The sequence below is a fragment of the Carcharhinus amblyrhynchos genome, chromosome 17 (assembly GCF_965287045.1).
Source record: "Carcharhinus amblyrhynchos chromosome 17, sCarAmb.v2.hapA, whole genome shotgun sequence".
NCBI classification, from domain to species: Eukaryota; Metazoa; Chordata; class Chondrichthyes; order Carcharhiniformes; family Carcharhinidae; genus Carcharhinus; species Carcharhinus amblyrhynchos.
In genome coordinates, this window is record NC_137340.1 from 9,681,464 (window position 1) to 9,695,371 (window position 13,908).

Consider the following 13,908-nt stretch of genomic DNA (forward strand, 5'->3'; position numbering starts at 1 on the left):
GGCAGAGGGGCTGCAGAGCATGGCCCAGTCCAAGAGGGCACTTGCTGCTGCCATTGACAGGTGGCTCCCAACTCATAGGGCGATCACTTGGGGTTCGACCACCATGGCAAGAATGCAGGTTGTCATCCAGGACTGGCGGGGCCGGGTGATACCGGAGCTCAATGCAGAAGCTGTACCGTCCCGTGGAACTCACAGAAACGCTAAAGGAGGAGGAAGGGCTCGAGCCCATCCTGGGGGCTTCCACCCAGGAGACTGCGGCTGTGGCTACCTCCTGACTGCCCCCCTTTGTGACACCGGGGTGTTTCAGAGGCAGCGGGATGAAGAGAGTGTCATGGATACATCCCTGACACCTGGAATTCGGCCAGGGACATCAAGGTCCAGGCCCTCCAGAGGACACGCGTCAAGGGCTGATTCACGGGAATTGGAAGGCAGCTGGTCACATCCACATCTGATGTACATCCTGGGGAGACACCGAGAGGCAGTGGTAGGCCACATAAGGTTAAGAAGTTGTAGCAGCACCAAGATGGCACGGGTGAAGGGCAACACTAGATAGATAGAATATTTAGGCACTTTAAAGTCTCACATTCACATGTTTTTATATTCTCACTTATTTTGAAAGCACTATTATTGGCAATAATAAATGTTATTTCACCCCACACTTGTAACTAACATGCCTCTAACAGTGATGTACTTACCCCGACAGTCATTGGTGGGACACTGCACACTGATGTCAGTGAGGGAAGCCCCTCACTGCTCCTGAAAAAAATCAAAATGCTCAAATAATTAACTTACTACAGCGGATGGCGTGCATTGGCAGTGACGTATAGCATCTAATGTGCAGGTTAGGTGGATCGATCATACTAAATTGCCCCTTGAAGTTCCTGGATGTGTAGGTCAGGGGAATTATTGGGGTAAATATGTGGGGTTATGGGGACAGGGCCTGGATAGGAAGCTCTATCAGGGCATCGGTGCAAACTTGATGGGCTGAGTGGCCTCCTTCGGTACGGTAGGATTCTATGATTCTTTGAAATGGAGTGGTAAGACATGGAAATGTGTTGCACACAACATGGTCCTAGCAATGAGATGATTGACCAATCAAGCAGCTTTAGTGATGCCATTTGAGAGAAAATATTGGCCACAGTCCAAAAACAGGCAATGTGTTTGCTGGCCAATCCCTCCAATACGTTTATCTCTCCCTTGTTAGGAAAAAGCCATATAGCAGGTGTCTCAGCAAAAACCTGGGTAAAGCAGCTGACTTCAGATTGGGTCAACAGAATTGCCAAGGCAATAACTTGATTTTTCCAATTATTTTTTTCATCAGTGATGATCATAACAAGTTGGAGCAGCTGTCATCAGTGCCATGTGTTTTATTTCTGAAAGGTAGAGGCAAAATGTCATTCCTACACATGGAGAATGCAGGCTCACTATTGGCACAGGGGAGCGAGAAACTGTGCAGCAGAGGCCAAATGTTGAAAAGAATTGAAAGCATCCTGCTCGGGAAACCATGGGGATGGAGGAGGGTCACAATCCTCTACAGCGTGAGCATCACTAAACCTTTCAAAATCATTTAAATGATGGGCTCCCTAACCTGCATATCCCAATGGGTTGCACCAGAAATATGAAGTTAACACGTATGCTGTACTAAAACAGGAGCATTTAGCAAGCGCAGAACATCCAGTTTGTTTTGTGTGCCTCTTCGATCAGGACTTCCCCCTCAAAAATGATTTTTGTGTTTTTTTCCTTACTAATTTTCCTTTATATTATTTAATTTGGAGGGCTTTTATTTTTACACTTCAGTTTTTTGTTCCCCCCCAGTGTTCCCACCCATTAGTTGGAAGCCACTCACTGGGATGAAGAATGTTTCCAGTTTGTTGGTCATATCTTCCACCTTTGGAATATATTTTGTCTTCTTGATGCTGGAGAACATGGAGAACTTCCAGAGGATGCATTAGGCAAGTGCCAGCGACTTGCCTTCAATCAGGCAGGTAGTACAGAGCCGCTGTCAAACATCTCCTTGTGCAGGTGAGTTGGTGAGGGAGACTGTTCGTCAGGTTGGCAGTGAGGTCTTAAAGGGGAGTCTGGGTGTCGTGGCAGAAAGGTTACCTCTGATGCAACACCAACTTAAGGATGGACATGCGTGCAACCTACATGTCAACCTGGTAATAAATATAGCTGCATGTCAGGCAGCTAGGTTATTTTAAAATCATTTAAAATCTTAGGTTCCCAAAAGATCTGAATGTGGCAAGATTTTGAGTTCTGTGTTGCACTTTGAAGTTATGACTTCCTTCGGCATGGTGTGCGTAGGATTCAAGAATGATCGAGAAGACGGAGCCTAAACAACTATGATCGTTGTCACCAGCTGTCTCTTGTTGGAGGATGACATCTCAAATTCACAAGTTTCTGCTATGTGTTTTCATGTGACTGAAGGGGAGGAATCTTGACTTGAAGATCTTTTGACAGGTAGGGCAGGATGTTTCAGGATGTAGTGGGATTTGTTGTGCAGGAATTGTTTCCTTTTCTTTCCCTCCCTTATCTGCCACTGCTTTGCCTGATCAGGAAAGCATTTGGACTGAAAGCATGATGAAATTTCATGGGCAAACGTTTGCAGTTCTGAATAGTTGGTAACAAGCTCCTCCCAATCCTTAAAATCAATGCCACCATAATTCAAGGAGAACTTCAGAATGTCTTTGAAGTATTTTCTTTGGCCTCCGCTATAATATTGACCATCTGAGAATTGAGAGAACAGGGCCGAGCAGGATAGACAGTCATTGGCCATCTGGGTACAATGTCGAATTGGTCGAAATAGATTTGGCAGCAGTTTTATCTGTATGAAATAGCAGGTGCAGTAGTAGTAATTTACCAAAATTCGCTGGGCTCTGGGATGGTTCCTGCAGATTGGAAAATAGCAAATGTGACACCACTGTTTAGAAAAGGAGGTAGACAAAAGCCAGGTAACTTATAGGCTGGTTAGCTTAACTTCTGTAGTAGGGAAAATGCTTGAATCTGTCATCAAGGAAGAAATAGTGAAACATATGGATATAAATTGTCCCATTGGTAAGACGCAGCATAGGTTCATGAAAGGCAGGTCATGTTTGACTAATTTGTTGGAATTCTTTGAGAACATGATATGTGCAGTGGATAATGGAGAACATGTGGAAGTGATGTATCTGGATTCCCAGAAGGCATTTGACAATGTGCCGCACCAAAGACTGCTACATACGATAAAGGTGCACAATGTTATGGGTAATGTATTAACATGGATAGAAGATTGGTTAACTAACAGAAAGCAAAGAGTGGGGGTAAATGGGTGTTTTTCTGGTTGCCTCAGAGATCAGTATTGGGACCGCAATTGTTTATGATTTACATAGATGATTTGGAATTGGGGACCAAGTGTCGTGTGTCAAAATTCGCACATGACACGAAGATGGGTGGAAGAGCAAAATGTGCAGAGGATGCTGAAAGTCTGCGAAGGGATATAGATAGTCTGTGAGTGGGCCAGGGTCTGGCAGATGGAGTGCAATGTTAGTAAATGTGATGTCATCCGTTTTGGTAGGAACAACAGCAAAATGGACTATTATTTAAATGGTAAAAAATTGCAGCATGCGGCTGTGCAGAGGGACCTGGGTGTCCTTGTGAAAGAATCTCAAGGAGTTGGTTTGCAGGTGCAGCAGGTAATTAAGAAAGCAAATGTAATTTTGTCCTTCATTGCTCGAGGGATGGAGTTTAAAAACAGCGAGATTATGTTGCAGCTGTATAAGGTGCTGATGAGGCCATACCTGGAGTACTATGTACAGTTTTGGTCTCCTTATTTGAGAAATTATACACTGGCACTAGAGGGGGTGCAGAGGAGATTCACTCGGTTGATTCCGGAGTTGACAGGGTTTGCTTATGAGGAGAGACTGAGTAGATTGGGGCTTTACTCATTGAAATTCAGAAGAATGCGGGGAGATCTTAGAGAAACATATCAGATTATGAAGGGAATAGATAAGATAGAAGCAAGGCAGTTGTTTTCATTGACGAGCAAAACTAGAACAAGGGGGCATAGCCTCAAAGTAAGGGGAAGCAGATTTAGGACTGAGTTGAGGAGGAACTCCTTCACACATAGGGTTGTGAATCTGTGGAATTTCCTGCCCAGTGAAGCAGTTGGGGCTACCTCATTGAATGATTTTAAGGCAACAATAGATACATTTTTGAACAGTAAAGGAATTAAGGATTATGGTGAGCAGGCGGGTAAGTGGAGCTGAGTCCACAAAAAGATCAGCCGTGATCTTACTGAATGGCGGAGCAGGCTCAAGGGGCCAGATGGCCTACTCCTGCTCCGAGTTCTCATGTTCTTATGTTCTTATGCTTGTCGATCAGAAAGACACTAGCATTTGTCTGATGGTCTTCCTTTTGGATCTGGAGAATGTGGCAGAGGCAAATTGCTTGATAGCAACTGCCTGCCTCATCAAAGTTTAAATGCCCTCAGGTGTTAATATTAAACACTGGATACTGCCTCATCTCTGTGCCAGAAGTAAACAGACTACCATAGACAGACATGATCCACTCTTTGCAGACAGCTGCAGTCTCATTGCCCACTCTGCATCTGATTTGCAAGCCCAAGCCCAGCCGACCTCCAGAAGCTTTGGGGGACCCTCCCTCTGCAGCCTGGCAGCAGCAGAGGGACACATGGACAATGGACATAGCTCCATGACACTCCACGCTAAGGGTCCAATGTGCCAAGCCCAGGCTAGTCATGACCAGCAGCAAAGCCCCTGCCACCTCCTCTCTCCTAACTCTGGGGAGGCGGTTAAATGGCCAGAGGACTTTGAACCTGGCTTCAAACATGCTAATTACATGTAAAATAGGTGTTTTAAATGATCGTGAGGCACTCTCCCACTCTGGGCGGGAACCTGATCAGGGTAGACTGGGTAATTGGTAAACACCTTGCTGTCTGGTGGCAATCCTGTTTTAGCCCTGACCCCTATTGCGTGGACCATTGGGATTTCTGCTAGTGGTGAGGGGGGCTGGTGAATTCCCCTCCCATCCCCACCTCCAACCAGCTCAAACTTATGGCAATCAATATTTGATAATCAAGACTTCCACAAGTCAGCAAAGATCTTGGTGTATAGAGCAGTTGCCTTCACCACACTCCTGTATTACAATGGAATCTGGACTGTGTATTGGCGACACAGAAGAGTGTTTGAGAAATTCCATTAGCTATAAAAAGGAATAACTCAAAATCTAAGTGTTTCATTTTATGAGCATTTACACAACTGATTGTTAACATCCCCAAAAGACTTTGTAATGGAAGCCAAAGTTTTTAACGTTTCAGTATGCTGGATATAAAGCTCCTTCTGGGCAGCTGTCATGCTGTGTGTGAAAATGCAAAGTAAACCCAGAGCAATTGAGACAAATGGCTGTAAAGATGCAGGCTGGAAGTAGATTATTTTGGATCATAACCTTTTCTTAAATAAATTCTAAACACTCTTTTTGTGCTTGTTTTGCAGATTTGAATAATGCAGTAGTGTGAAGGCTTAAATGGCAATGCTGAACAGAAATACAATTAAGGTAAGTTATCCAATATGAAATTTATATGTATAGCAAACCTGTTTCAGCACACAAAGATTTATGGAGTTTCACACATGCTGCAATAAAATATTTTCTTCACCCTGAGGTGCAAAACAAACATTTTACTGTATTAATTTATGAACAAATTTATAAATTCATTGATCTTGAGCATGTTATGTTGTCGGACTGCTGTCTTGCATTTATCATAATATCTCAGCTGAGGACGGCAAGGAATTTTGTCATTCAACAAATGTACTGATGATAAGCAGGTGAGATGATGTGTAGCCATTTGCTACCTTCCAGGGATATGATGCTTCATATTATGTTGCTTATTGTCATACACAAAAGACACAGAATGGTTATTTGATAATTGTCGAGAAAAATAAAACACATTGGGACTTGCTCCCTGTACAAATCTGCAGAATAGGATTTAACAAAGCAAATAGAATGCTGAATATTCTCAAAACAGTGGAGCACAGATCGGCACATCTCGTGCCCACGCTGAGATCTGCGGTCAGTCAAAATCAGACCTGAGCTGTATCTGTTATTCTCATCTAGCCGCCAGGAATAATTCCCTGTAATTTCTGAAAGGCACATGTCATCCCATGAAAAGTATCCCATTTGTTGGCCCAATAACTTCTGTGTGCAAATGAAGAATATCCTACAGCTACCAGGTGATGCCATGGATCCTGTCAATCAACCTAATGTCTAAATGCAGGGGAAAGATGTTACAGTTTTATTTTCTTTTCCTTCCCATCAGTAATCTGATTTTTGCAGACCGATAAAGTTTATTCAAGGTGTAACACTGTAATTTACAATTTACATTATTATACCCTGTATTAGCTACTGCTAAATCAATACACAATAACAGTGAATTCAGTGCAATTCCTTCACAGAATATTATGTATAATTTCCTTTTGTGTGGAAAAGACACTTAAATTACGTAGCAAACATCAAGGCTGTACACAGTGTCGGTACTTTGAGCAGATCGATAATTAATAAATAGTTTGTGGCGAAGAATAAATGAGTTCTCTGCTACCAAGTACGGAAAAATTCCATTCTTACAAATGACTTGTATGGCAGCAGGGAGGAAATTGAACTTTTGTACATCACATAGGTATTGTACTTTTGGAGCCCAATATTGATTGCTGCAGGTTTTAATATACTTTTATTAAAACCTAAAGGTTTTTTCAGGAAAATCAATTAAATAATGAACAATATGACAATTAGGCATATCTCGATTGAATAGAACTGTAACAACCTTTGCAATACTGTCACATGAAAGGTCAATAGGCCATACTTACAATGGTTCTCTTGTCAAGGCAATGGTTTTGCTTTGTCCAGCTCATAAATGTAGCACTGTTACACTGACTTACTGCATCCATCGAATAACATGTGAAGATCATGTCTTTTTTTTTCAAATTAATTGGTACATCTTTTTCCGTTAATGTTCAACTGACAAACAAAGGTTGCCACATTTGCAAATGTAACAATCAGTGCATTCAGCAATTCAGACTTTGTAACTGGACTGGAGGGTCTTGATGACATTACTGTTACTAGAGAGGTGGTGCTCGACAGACTGGAGGGGCTGATTGTGGACAAGTCCCCAGGACCGGATGGAATGCATCCGAGGGTCCTGAAAGAAATGGCGGAGGTGATAGTGGATGCCTTGGTGGTTATTTTCCAGACGTCGCTGGATTCCAGGGAAGCACCGGAAGATTGGAAAACGGCTAATGTTACGCCGTTGTTTAAGAAGGGTGCCAGGCAAAAGGCGGGGAATTATAGGCCTGTTAGTTTAACGTCTGTTGTAGGTAAAATGTTAGAATCCGTCATCAAGGAGGAAATAGCGAGGCATCTTGAGGGGAACTGCTTGATAGAGCAGACGCAGCACGGTTTCCTTAAAGGGAAGTCGTGTCTGACAAATTTACTGGAGTTTTATGAGGATGTGTCTAGGGCAGTGGATAGAGGAGAGCCGGTGGATGTGGTCTTTCTGGATTTTCAGAAGGCGTTTGACAAGGTACCTCACAAGAGGTTATTACAGAAGGTCAGGGGGCATGGAGTTGGGGGTAGGGTGTTAGCGTGGATAGAGGACTGGTTGTCAAATAGGAGGCAGAGAGTGGGGGTCAATGGGTGCTATTCGGATTGGCGGATGGTGACTAGTGGAGTGCCCCAGGGGTCGGTGCTGGGGCCTCAGCTATTTACCATTTATATAGATGATCTGGAGGAGGGAACCGAGTGTATGGTGTCGAAATTTGCTGATGACACCAAAATTGGTGAAAGGCAAATTGTGCGGAGGGTTGGGAGAGTCTACAGAAGGATCTAGATAGGCTGGGCAAATGGGCCAGGAAATGGCAAATGGAATTTAATGTTGGCAAATGCGAGGTGGTCCACTTTGGTCGGAATAATGGTAGGAAGGATTATTACTTTGGTGGAGAAAAACTGCAGCAGGCGACGGTGCAGAGGGACCTCGGGGTCCTTGTGCATAAGTCGCAAAAACCCAGCTTGCAGGTGCAGCAGGCGGTCAGGAAGGCGAATGGGATGCTGGCCTTCATAGCGAGGGGGATTGAATATAAAAGTAGGGAGGTCTTGCTGCGGCAGTATAAGGCATTGGTGAGGCTGCAGCTGGAGTACTGTGTGCAGTTTTGGGTGCCGTACTTACGCAAGGATATTTTAGCATTGGAGGGAGTGCAGAGGAGGTTTACTAGGCTGATACCGGAGTTGAGGGGGTTGAGCTATGAGGAGAGGCTGAATAGATTAGGCTTGTACTCGTTAGAGTTTAGAAGAATGAGGGGAGATCTCATTGAGACGTATGGGATGGATAGGATAGAGGTGGAGAGACTCTTCCCGCTCAGAAAGGATAGTAGGACTAGGGGGCATAGCCTCAAGATAAAGCGGGGGTGGTTTAGAACAGAGTTGAGGAGGAACTTCTTCACTCAAAGGGTGGTGAATCTCTGGAATTCTCTGCCCGTTGAAGTGGTGGAGGCTGCCTCGCTAAATATTTTTAAGACGCGGGTTGATGGGTTTTTGATAAGAGAGGGGATTAAGGGTTATGGGGAGAGGGCGGGAATGTGGAACTGAGCTACGACAGATCAGCCATGATCTTATTGAATGGCGGGGCAGGCTCGAAGGGCTAGTTGGCCTACTCCTGCTCCTATTTCTTATGTTCTTATGTAACATCTTTTGCCAACATAAGATACCATTTCTTTTTCTTTTGGCCACACTTCAAAACCTACTATCTTGGACTTCATCTGACACAGTTTCAGGGGAGCACTACATTGTGCATTGTACAGTGGAAACTTAATTAATATATTCATAGCCAAAGTAATTTCTGGTAGATTGGCAAGGATGGAACAGGGTGACTGGTAACCTGAGTTAACAATTTGCATTTTTTTCCCCCCACCGAGCATAAATGTCAAATAACTTGAATGCCATGACAAGTTGAACGGTATGAAATATGGACAAACCTTTCTAAAAGTCACTGTAATGCAGAGATAAATTGTATACGATGGTCCAGCACTGTGCTTTGTTTTGTGTGCAGAACTGGCCTTGGACTTTGTGTGAAAATATATCAGAGACATTTAACATCCTGTCAGTGTTGACTCAAAATTATAATTTTACTCCGGTTTTTGCGAAAGCCGTTCAGATCTGACATTCAAGTGAATATTTGTAACTTTCACGAGAAGGCAAATAGACTATGAAAAATGTGAAGCATTCACTTAAGTGGTGACCAACAAGAAAGGATCGTTTATTGGATTATTTCTTATTGGTTTCAGCACATAGAGAATTAACTTTTTTTTTCCTACTGGCTATTTTCATAAGCTGCAGAGAGTGTTCCTTGATCTCTGGTCTCTGGTGTGAACAGAAGTAGGTTGTCAGACTTTTTACTGTGTTTACGCCAGTCCAACGCCGGCATACCCACATCGTGAACAGAAGTGGCAGATGTAATACAACACAGGAAATTGTGAGGTTATTCACTTTGGTAAGAAGAATAGAGATGTAGACTATTTTCTAAATGGGGAGATAATTCAGAAATTGGAAGCGCAAAGGGACTTGGGAGACCTAGTTCAGGAGTCTCAAGGTTAATTTGCAGGTTGAGTTGGTAGTTAGGAAGGCAAATGCAATATTTGTATTAATTTTGAGAGGACTAGTATTTAAAAGCAGCCGTGTACTGTTGAGGCTTTATAAGGCTCTGGTCAGACCACATTTGGAGTGTTGTGAGCAATTTGAGCTCTGTATCTGAGGAAGGATGTGCTGGCCTTGGAGAGACTTCAGATGAGGTTTAGGAGAATGATCCTGGGAATGAAAAGCTTTATGTATGAGGAACATTTGAGGACTCCGACTTTGTACTCTATCGAGTTTGGAGGCACGAGGGTGGATCTCATTGAAACTTGTAGGCTACTGAAAGGCCTGGATAGAATGGACTTGGGAAAGAAGTTTCCATTAGAAGGAGAGACGAGGATCCAGGGGCACAACCTCAGCATAAAGGGGTGATCCTTCAGAACTGAGATGAGGAGGAATTTCTTCAGCCAGAGGATGGTGAATCTATGGAATTCATTGCCCCAGAAGGCTGTGGAGGCCAGGCCATTGAGTGTATTTAAGACATAGATAGGTTCTTGATTGCTAAGTGAATGGAAGTTTATGGAGAAAAGGTGGGAGAATGGGTTGAAAAACTTATCAACCATGATTGAGTCAGCCCTGCGATTCAATGGGCTGAAGGGTCTGATACTGCTCCTATATTTTATGGTCTAACAGTGTTTTGGCCTTCATTGCAAAGTGGTTGGAGTTTAAAAATAGGGAGGTTTTGTTGCAATTGTACTTGCTGCTGGTGAGGTCCCACCTGGAATATCGCATACAGTTTTGTTCCCCTTATCTAAAAAGATATACTAACATTGGAGGCCATCCAAAGGAGATTCACCAGGCTAAATTCCTGAGATGAGAGGGTTGTCCTATCAAGAGAGACTAAATAGTCTGGGTCTGTATTCCTTGGGATGATCTTAACAAACATATAAGATCCTGACGGGGCTTGACCGGATAAATGGGTGAGATGTTTTCACTACAAAGAACAAACAAAGAACAATACAACACAAGAACAGGCCCTTTGGCCCTCTAAGCCTGTGCCACTCATGCGCCTAACTAGATCATTCGTTTGTATTCCTCTATTTCCAGTCTGTTCATTTGACTATCTAGATAAGTCTTAAACAATCCCAGCATGTCTGCCTCAACCACCTTGCTTGGCAGTACATCCAGGCCCCCACCACTCTCTGTGTAAAATATGTCCCCTGACATCTGTATTGAACCTTGCCCCCCTTATCTTGAACTTGTGACCCCTTGTGTTCGTCACCTCTGACCTGGGAAAAAGCTTCCCACTGTTCACCCTATCTATGCCCTTCATAATTTTATACACCTCTATTAGGTCGCCCCTCATCCTCCGTCTTTCCAGGCAGAATAGCCCCAGTTTACCCAATCCCTCCTCATCGCTAAGACCCTCCATACCAGGCAACATCCTGGTCAACCTTTCTTGTACTCTCTCCAAAGCCTCCACGTCCTTCTGGTAGTGTGGCGACTAGAATTGGTCGCAGTGTTCCAAATGTGGCCGAACCAATGTTCTATATACTGCAACATCACATGCCAACTTTTATACTTTATGCCCCATCCAATAAAGGCAAGCATGTCAAATACCTTCTTCACCACCCTCTCCATCTGTGCTGTCACCTTTAAGGATCTATGGACTTGTAGACCCAGTTCCCTCTGTGTGTCTATACTCCTGATGGTTCTGCCATTTATTATATAGCTCCCCCTACATTAGATCTACCAAAATGCATCACTTCGCATTTATCTGGATGAAATTCCATCTGCCATTTCTCTGCCCAACTTTCCAGCCTATCTATGTCCTGCTGTATTCTCTGACAATGTTCATCACTATCCACAACTCCAGCAATCTTGGTGTCGTCCGCAAACTTACTGATCACACCGGTTACATCTTCTTCCAAATCATTTGTATGTATCACAAACAGCTGAGGTCCCAGTACAGAGCCCTGCGGAACACCGCTAGTCACGGACCTCCGACCGGAAAAAGACCCCTTTACTGCAACCTTCTGTCTTCTATTGCCAAGCCAGTTCTCCACCCATCGAGCTAGCTCACCTTTTATCCCGTGAGATTTAACGTTTTGCACCAGCCTGCCTTGAGGGACCTTGTCAAACGCTCTACTAAAATCCATTTAGACTACTTCCATGGCCCTTCCCTCATCAATCGTTTTTGTCATCTCCTCAGAAAACTCAACCAAATTTGTGAGGCATGACCTCCCTCATACAAAACCATGCTGCATGTCGCTAATGAGATTATTCCGTTCTAAATGCGCATATATCCTATCTCTAAGAATCTTCTCCAACAATTTCCCTGTCACAGACGTCAACCTCACTGGCTTATAATTACCCGGGTTATCCTTGCTACCCTTCTTAAATAACGGGACCACATTTGCTGTCCTCCAATCCTCTGGGACCTCACCTATGTCCAGTGAAGAGACAACGATTTCTGTTAGAGGCCCAGCAATTTCATCTCTTGTCTCCCTGAGCAGTCTAGGATAGATGCCATCAGGCCCTTGGGATTTGTCTGTCTTAATGTTTCCTAAAAAACCCAACACTAGTGGGAGAGTTTGATCAAGGGGTCATAGCTATAAGATGAAGGGCCAGCCACTTAAAATGGAGAAGTGTAGAAATTTCTTCTCGTAGAGGGTGATGAATCTCTGGAATTCTATGCCCCAAAGGGTAGTGGAGGCTGGATTATTAGAAGTATTCAAAATGGAGGTGGATAAAAATTTGAAAGATCGAGGGATAAAGGGCTGAGGAAATGGCACCAAGAAGGAGCTGAGGCCGACATAGATCGGCCATGATCGTACTGAATGGCGCGCCAGGCTTGAATTACCTGGTGGCCAACTCTTGCTTCTATTTCTTGTGTTCCTGCTTCCTTGTTCTTCATTCCTTTTGTCCCACAATTTAAGCTCCGAAGTTTCTCCCATAATTGATCGACCATTCCACCCCTTTCTCCTCCTTTAAGATTCATCTTTCACCAGCCACCAGTACTAATCCAGTGTCCTCCTTTGGATCTGTGTCAATTTTTTTATTATGCTCTTCGGAAGTATTGTGGATGATTTGTTCTGTTAAAGCCAAATTGTTGCATGCTGGTTTTATATGTCAAATATATTTATATGCATTTCTAAATTGTTCTTGTAAGACAAGGGGTCATTTAATTTGTTAATGCCTGTTAAGTGCAGCATATCATAGCTCTATATTTTCCAGAGCAGTACTTTGGACTGGCCTTGATACGTGTTCACTTCTTGCAAACACAGATTGTCCAACACAGTTCAACATAGTTCAAATACTTCACTGGCTTTCTCAGACAGAAGCCAACATGTTTTATTCAGTTAGAAAGGTGCTTTGGCTGTTTGCCAGCTGCACTGGTGTGGACAACACCAATTTTTAATTATGTGAATGTCTAATATCTAAATATAGTGATAAAAATGATTATTTAATTCTCTTTATTCTCAAGTCAATTGTTTTGTAGCAAGAAGTCACTTTCTCTAAGTCTGTCAGGGGTGTGGGTTCAGTGGAAGTCTTTAGATATGTAAGCAGCAGCAACCTTGTTTCAAATCTTGACCTTGTCTTCTGAGCTGGTACAAAGGAACTGGGGGTCAGTTAACTCAGTTGGATAGAGTGCATTGCTAAATAATGCCAACGAAAGTGGAGTCAATCCCCATACCAGCTGAGATAGTACTTGGAACCTGACTCCTTGAATTGTGGTGGCATGGCATGAGCTATGATTAGCAACCCTTGGACAATGAGAAGAGAGAATTTGTGTTCTTTGATACTTCAGGAAACAAAATCTTGTAATTCCACAGATTTGTTTTTTTTTAATGCGTACTTGTTTCATGAAATTCCTCTGGCGAGATTTTAGTGGGTTAGTGTGTTGCAGGTTGGAACTTTGTCCAACCTCTGATGGGTGCTTGTACCACAAATTCGAAAGATTGCATAGTCACTAAGGTTAGAAGCTAAATATTTCAGGCTGCTGATTGTTTCAAAGAGACAGATAAAATGGAAAAGGTTGGACCCTGATAATAATGGATGATATAATGAATGGTATAAAATATAGACAGACATCTCTAAAAGTCACTGGTGAAGAAGGATTCTGGGTTGGAAGAGCAAGAAGTAGAATCAGGTTGGATGGAAGTAAGAAATAACAACAGATGTAAAATACTGGTGTGTACTGTTTCTAGGTCCCCTCAAAGTAAAAATATAGTTGGGCTGAGAATTAATCAAGAAACAAAATGAGCTTGTAACAGAAGCAATACCGTAATCTTGGGA

At 43.2% G+C, this 13,908-nt stretch overlaps 1 protein-coding gene across 2 annotated transcripts in view; it reads left to right on the forward strand.

Annotated features, from left to right (window-relative positions):
* The window catches only part of pcdh15b (protocadherin-related 15b), a 1,349,261-nt gene that overhangs the window by 455,017 nt on the left and 880,336 nt on the right, over positions 1–13,908 (forward strand). For both annotated transcript variants that reach the window (XM_080205457.1, XM_080205459.1), the window contains one exon: positions 5,490–5,550. The gene's annotated coding sequence lies outside the window, so the exon portion shown is untranslated. The remainder of the gene's footprint in view (positions 1–5,489; positions 5,551–13,908) is intronic.